Raw genomic sequence first — 7,204 nt, forward strand, 5'->3', positions numbered from 1 at the left:
TCCTATGGGGGCAGTCCACCCTGCATCCCATGCTGAGTCTGAATCAGTGCTGTTGGAGCAGCCCCACAGGGAAAAACCACCCTCTTTTGTCACAAAAGGAAGTGGAGGAGCAGGCACTGGTCTCTTCTCTCCGGTGACCAGCAACAGGAACCAGGGGAATGGCTGGAGCTGCATCAGGGGAGGTTTAGGTTGGATGTCAGGAAAAGGTTCTTCCCCCAGAAGGTGGGGGGCACTGAACAGGCTCCCCAGGGCAGTGGTCATGGCACCAAGGCTACCAGAGCTCAAGGAGTGTTTGGCCAACGCTCTCAGGGACAGGGTGGGACTGCTGACAGATCCTGTGCAGGGTCAGGAGCTGGACTCAATGATCCTTGTGGGTCCCTTCCAACTGTCTATATTCTATGAATCTCTGTTCTACCCTTGCATGAAGTAGGGAAGAACTGGCATGTGGCAGGCACATTTAAAACAGTGGTGTGTATCCTATTACTATTTTGTCCTTGAGAAATACACACCAAGCTTCAAATCTGCCTCTCATTTCCCCAGGAGGGCACGTGTGGAGTGGGTGGCCCTGCTGCAGCAGAGCCCTGGCATTGGGGAGCTGGTGTGACACCCTGTCCGACGCCTGCTGCCTGTGCCTATGTGTCCTCAGTGGAGTTAAGTGCAGTGAAGTTTCTCAGCCATGCCCTCAGCCTTTGCAGCCTGGACACCTCCAGGAGTTCTGTCTGAAAATTCAGGAGCCGAGCGTCTCCGGGATGGAGGAATTTGAGCAGATTGTCGTGCGGCTCAGAAAAAGCTGGAGGAAAGGAAACCAAAAGCCAAGCGGCGTTTGGGCTGCTAATCCACTCAGTGGTTCTCTCTTTTATTATGACTTTTTATTATATCACTGCTGCTCCCCTCCTGTGTTAATATCTTTTCCTTGGAGCCTCGCAGGGATTCTCGGCATCTTTTCGGCACAGCTGTTCCCGGGACGCAGGGAGCAGGAATGCTACGCTTGAGCAACCGCCTTTGTGGCTGCGGGTTTGGGGAGGAGGCTGTGAGCTGTGATAGGAGCCACCATTTCTGGGGCTGATAGGACAGGCTTGTCTGTCCCCAGGGAGGGGGTCTGGAGGAAAGGCAGGCATGCACAGAGAAAAAATTGCTCCTCAAAGCTCTCCAGTAAGCTGGAAAGGGTTCCGGGAGGGGGAGCGAGGGGCTGTGTGTGTGCAGAGAGAATGGCACACAGCGTTAAAGCCCTGACTTGAGAGGTCTGAGAGTGCTGAGAGCCATCCTGGGGGCACAGCTCAGATGGGCTGAGAAGAGCTCCTGTTTTTAGCTGATATTGCAGGAACCATCCACATTCCCTGGCTGGCTGCAGGCAGCATCCCTCTGCAGGATGCTGCCCACACCACATCTCCAGCCGCCCTCCTGCCTGGGCAAGCTATAAACTTACCACAGAACTCTGCAAAACTGAATCTTGACCAATAAATATTTAAAAAAACCTCTGGTGTCCCTATTTACTGTGAAAATTAATCCCTCCAAGCTAGCACATAAATACCCTGCTGCTCCCCAGGTGTCCAGCCCTGAGCTGAAAGCCGAGCCAAGCTCCAGCATGCCCTGAAGTACCCTACTCCTTTTCTGGGCCATATCCTCAGGATCCTTGTGGGTCCCTTCCAACTCAGAATATTATGTGATTCTGACTCAACATGTGACTCCACATCCGTTATTCCATGTTTTTCTTGCATGAGCTGCCTGGACCAAGGGAGGTGCTCAGGGGCATTGCGTGGGGCACAGCAGAGCTTGTCCCCAGGAGGGTTTTGAGCGGGGTTGGGGTTAACAGGTTGCACAAACCACTCTGGATTCCTGGCTGTGAAGACTGGATCCACTCTGCCTTTGTGGCCATAAGGTTGGTGTCAGAGAGGTGAAAACACAGCTCCAAACCTGCTGGTGAGGACCGGTGTCCCCACCTGGGTGCAGAGCAGCCCCCACACCCTTGTGGGACCATTTGTGAGGGCATGGCAGTTGTGCAACAAGGCACCAGGAGCACAAGGCAAATGGCATCAGGTGAAAAGTGCCATCAGTCAGGTGTTAAACACATCCCACTCACCCTCATGCTTTGCCCAAAATCCAGCTGGCGCCCACTGGAAAGGAAACCCCGTTGGCTGCTGGATGCAGCAAGTGCCAGCCATGGCAAGCGCTCCCCAGGCAGGGAAGTGTTGGAGCTCTCAGGAACAAGAAAACATTCCACAGGTTGTTGGGTTTTAATTCTTTTTTTCTCTCCCAGCTGCACGCCCTGGGCTGGCGGTTGGTTTGCAGCCAGCGCTGTAGGCATGGGGGGAAAAATTCACACCAGGTTGCACACGTGTTCCAGCTATTATTGAAAAAGAGACCCCAAAATAAATGGCAAGGAGAGGGGCAGGCAGGTGGCGAGCTCCTGGCGGGAGCTGCTGCTGCTTAAAAGGTCTTTGTTCGGGCTGCAAACACCGCAGTGCTAGACGTGGGTTGTGCAGACCTTCCCGGGAAGGAACCCAAAAACAAAGGGCCAGGACTTTGTTCCTCCTTTCCTAAACAGGTAGGAAATGGAGAAAGAGCAAATTTTAGCTCCTACGTTTAAGTACTGCTGGAAAGGGAATTTTAAATCTGCATTCCACAGGGCTAATTTTGTGTGGACCGGCGTGCACGCAGGAACGGTGATATATATGGCTGAAAACTGGTTCCCAGATGCCAAACCCAGGTTCTGGTATGCTGTCCTGGATCCTTCCAGGGTAACATTAACCATGGCTTTCTGAAAGCACTTCTACCCTTTCAACTCAGACATTGCAGTGAAGGAGAGAGACACAGAGAGTTTTGTTTTATTTTTAATATGAGGGTGATGGTTTTAAAGCAGTGTATGTTGGAACAGAGGATGAGGGGTGTGTGCCAGCTGAGAGGATTGAGAGTATATTCTCCTTGGGATAAGTATGGGAGGATCTTTCATCTGTGTGTGGTGTAGACTGTACCAGAATTGAAACCTACTCTCTTGTTTGACACCAGTCACTGCCAGCTTTGGAATAATGGTGATAATGACCCTAAAATGGAGAGTGAAGTTGCACTTTCTGTGTGGGGTTGCAACTTGCAGGGCTGCCAGACAGAGCCAGAGTGAGCAGCTACACACTGAGGGCTGTGCCAACTCAGTGCCTACTGCAAAGTGTTATTTACCACTTCCACTACTTCAGAGTCTACACTTCTGCTTGTGCACTCTGGGCTTAGGGATGATGTAGGAAAGCTGGGTGATGGTCTAGTTTCAGCAGATTTATGTGCCAAAGCCGTGGCAGCACAGTGAGCCCCAAGGAGCTCTGGGCAATCTGTCCAGCCTGGCACCACCCAGCTTGCAAGGATTTCTTGTCTCCTTGCTGCTCTGCCTTGGGAATTCGATTAAGGAACTTCTTGGCATGAGAGCACCTGGTGCAAGTGTGGAGGAGCCCACAGGCACGAGCCCTTCCAGCTGGGGAAGGGGTGGCTGTAGCACCTGGATAAAACACCTCTCACCACCCACCACAGCCTCTGCTCAGGGCTGTTGGTGGGACGCTGGTGTGGGGAGCACTTTCTGGACAGCTGGAATCCAGACACAGGCCCTGGCACCAGGGAAAAGAGCCCCATAAAGGCAGAGCCACCAGCTGTGCCAGAGCCCTTGCACGGCTGGTGCTGCAGCCCTGTCTCTGATCAACCACAGCCCTCACCCACTCCTGGTCCCAGCCCTGCCAAAGCACCTGCATCCTTGTTATTTTATTAGTGGAATAAATTGCCACTTAAAATATCCATTCTCCATAAGGCCTGGCCCCATTTTAGGCAGCTTCAGCTGAATACTTGCCCTTAAAAAAAAAAATCCCCCTTCCCGTCTCCCTGTTGAATAAACCTATTATGCATGTTACTTGTAGGTATCCCTGCTGCTGTTTTCCTTAGTTTTTTTTTCCATCTCCCCTTTCCTCTCTACCCTGTCATGGCCCATGACAAGCACCTCACTATTAATAATAAGGACATCTCATTTCTTGTCACCAGTTTTCTATTGCTCGTACCTTTAGAGTGTCCTGGGGTGGCCACCCCACCACCAAATTCACAGAGGCAGTGCAGGGGTTTATTGCTCATTTCTTGGTGTTTAATGGTTTTTTTTTTACAGTCATAACTCTTGGAGCCCAGTAACGATGCTGAGGGTCTCAGCTCTCACCCTGTTAGTCCCAAAAATGTCATTTTCTGAAGAGAAAAGCTTGAAGCTCTGATGCTCCAAGGCTCAAAATCCAAAAAGGGAATGAAACCAGTCTTAGGGTTTTGGGGAGTCTGACTCATGATTTTTGAGTGCCTGTGGTTGGCAGTTCTGCATAGCTGATGGCCCTCAGCACAATACTGCTCAACTTCCATGCGAGGCTCATTCCAGTCAAAGAAAAGCCTTTGTACTTTTTTTTTTTTTTTTCTTAAATCTTTGCATAGCTAAAATTTTGAACCAAGCGTGACTCGTCTGGAAGCTCCTGCAGGTTATTGCAGGAACGTGTAATCTTTGGGGATGGGTAAAACTGAAGTCTGCACAGAAAAGGGGAGGCCTTTAATGCCGCTGAAACTCTACAGCCATGGCCATACCTGGGGTCACTGTGGTCGCCTGTGGCTTTCAAACTGCCCAGAGATATTTTTAATGGGAATCTGATGGCGAGAGCAGCTCGGTGGCTTTGGCTTGTTCAGTTTGACTCAATATTTTGCAAATCTCCATGGGTGAAACCCTCGTGATAAATCATCCCCATCCACACTGCATGGAGGCACGCAGGGAGCAACTGTCTTGCCCAACACTGCGCCGCAGGTCACTCTGCAAGGGGCCAGGACTGTCTCTGAAGGACACTTCTTTTGGTCTCCTTCTGCTTGTTTTAGTCACTCAGTGGCAGGCCACAGCTGCAGCTCTTGAGAAGAAGGTAGGGCTGGCTGCCAGGGGCTTTTTTGGTGGCTTTGCCACATTTTTATCCCCCTGGCAATGTTCCGTCCGTGCAGGGACCTCACCCACTCGGTGGATGGCTTAAACCTGCCCAGGCCACGCCAGTCTGGCCTGGAAGTAACTGGTGTAGCTGTGCAGAAGTGTGAGACAAACGGGTCACTTCTGCAGGCAGTCTTGAAAAGGAAGAAGACCAATTAGTTGTCTCGTCGCTGAGCGAAGTCGAAGCTGCTGGGGGGATCCTGGGCCAACAGACTCCAGACCACACTCCTGCTCCTCCTCCAGCCTGGCTCTCCTGGACCTGAGCAGGCATTCCAGTGGAGCTGGCTGTGGCAGAGCCATACCATCTGCTGTGCCAGCACAAGGGCTGAGCCAGGAAAGCGCTAATTTTGCTGGGAAAGTGGTGCTGGAACACCACAGCCCGTGGCCAGGCAGTGGCTCTGGCTCACTGAGAGCAGCTCCTGTGGTAACATCACTCCTGGGGGGCTGCTCTAGGGCTGTGCCTGGGGCTCAGTGGAGCTGGGTGTCAGCCCTGGTGGGTCTGAGGGCTGGTGTTGGGACAGGGTGGGAGGGTGTCCCACCATGGGAAGCACAGAGAGGCAGTCAATGTCTTGTGCCTGGGTCAGAGCTTACCATCACTCTCTGCTCCCAGTCAAGGATGGAGATGCCTCTACTACACAAAACTGCCCCAGCAAAGGGATTCCCCCAGCTCTCCCTTGGTGAGAGGGGGCCTGATCCTGCAGAACATACAGACTCTCCACTTGGTTGAGCACCCCTAGCTCCTGCCAGCATCACCAGTGCCCAGCCCAGCACTTTGTTGAACTCATTTCAGCCAAGGAAACTCCTTTCCTCTGCAGGCACTTCTCCGGCCAAACCAGCAGCCAGTCGCCGGCGACTCTCCCCGACTGGAGATTATTTTGGAGTGTCTGTTGCTCCTTTTTTTTTTTTTTTTTTTTTTTCACTCTGAATTATGCACGGCACTGGTTTAGGATGGAAAGCCTGGAAGATTTCTGCTCTGTGTCCTTTAGAGTGGCTGTCAGGGCACGAGCCCACTGTCCCCATGTCACTGAGTCTCCGAGCCTCCTTGGGTGGTGTCAAGACATGAATGTGCAGCACCGGGATCACTGGATTGCCTTGCTGAAGTGCAGGATGCAGGGAGCAGGGCTGGATAAGGGACCCTCATCTGAATTCTAAATTTCCCTGGGAAAGTCCAATGTGAGCCCTCAGCGACTGTCCCGGGTGGGAAAACCTCTCGCTGTCCATGCAGGTGCATCTTGTCTCAATTTACTGCAAGCCCAAACGCAGTAAATAACATCTGCAAACCATTTCTAGCACTTCTGCCAAAAACTGGGAGATAAAACCTGCTGTCGTCTGAGCCGGGCCGCCGGTGATTAATGCCGTACCTGCCGCAGCCCCGGGGCTTGGGGGGCAGCACTGGCCCCAGGGGGGGCTTTAGGGTGGCAGGAACCGGAGCTGTGGGGTTTGGCTGGTGTGAAACTTGTGTTTTGGATCTGGTCTCTGATGCATTTTGTTCTCGGGGCTGTTTCTCGCTGCCATCGCTCCTGCTGATCTCACGAGGATGGGCTGGGGCGGCGTAAGCTGCGCTGCCGTGGCCAGGGATAACACCGTGTGATTTATGGGAGCAATCAGTTGCTACCAGGAGCTGGTTAGGAATTTTCCGATGAAACGGGGATTGCGTCAGAAACCGCTGAGTCATCTCAACTGTTTCATTTAAAAAAAAAAAGAAAAATTAAAAAAAAATGCTTTGGCTTTGATGAACTTTTGGTGAAGCACAGACTGAATGTGTCTGATGGTTACCCTTGCCTCGGGATCAGCCTTCCCACCCTCCTGCATTCATCCCCCTGGTGCTGCCCAGCCAGGGGCATCCCTGCAGCAGAATGGGGCTCACCCAGGCATGGGGTCTCCTGGGGTCCCACCTCCTGCCAAGCCCCAGGGCTGGGGGGATGTTGAGGCTCACATGGACCTGAGCTGCTCTGGAGTTCTCAATGTGAAATAATTCGATGCCTTTAAAACCTCTCGTGTTCAGACTTTTCCCTCCTGGTTGTTCCAAAACGGAAAGGGTTTTCTCCTGCGTGTCTCGGGCTGGGATATTTTGAAATGCAGAAGTTGGGTGAACTCAAGTGCTAAATTTTCCCAGTGTCCTGGTCACAGCCAACCGATGGAAAATTGAAAGTTGCAAATCAACCTGGCTGGGTAAATTAGAACAGGCTGGCAGACATTTAGCCAAACAGAAAAGGAGACTTCATTTCCCATGTAAAT

The sequence above is a fragment of the Myiozetetes cayanensis genome, unplaced genomic scaffold (genome assembly GCF_022539395.1).
Source record: "Myiozetetes cayanensis isolate MyiCay16 unplaced genomic scaffold, myiCay2020 scf23, whole genome shotgun sequence".
Lineage (NCBI taxonomy): Eukaryota > Metazoa > Chordata > Aves > Passeriformes > Tyrannidae > Myiozetetes > Myiozetetes cayanensis.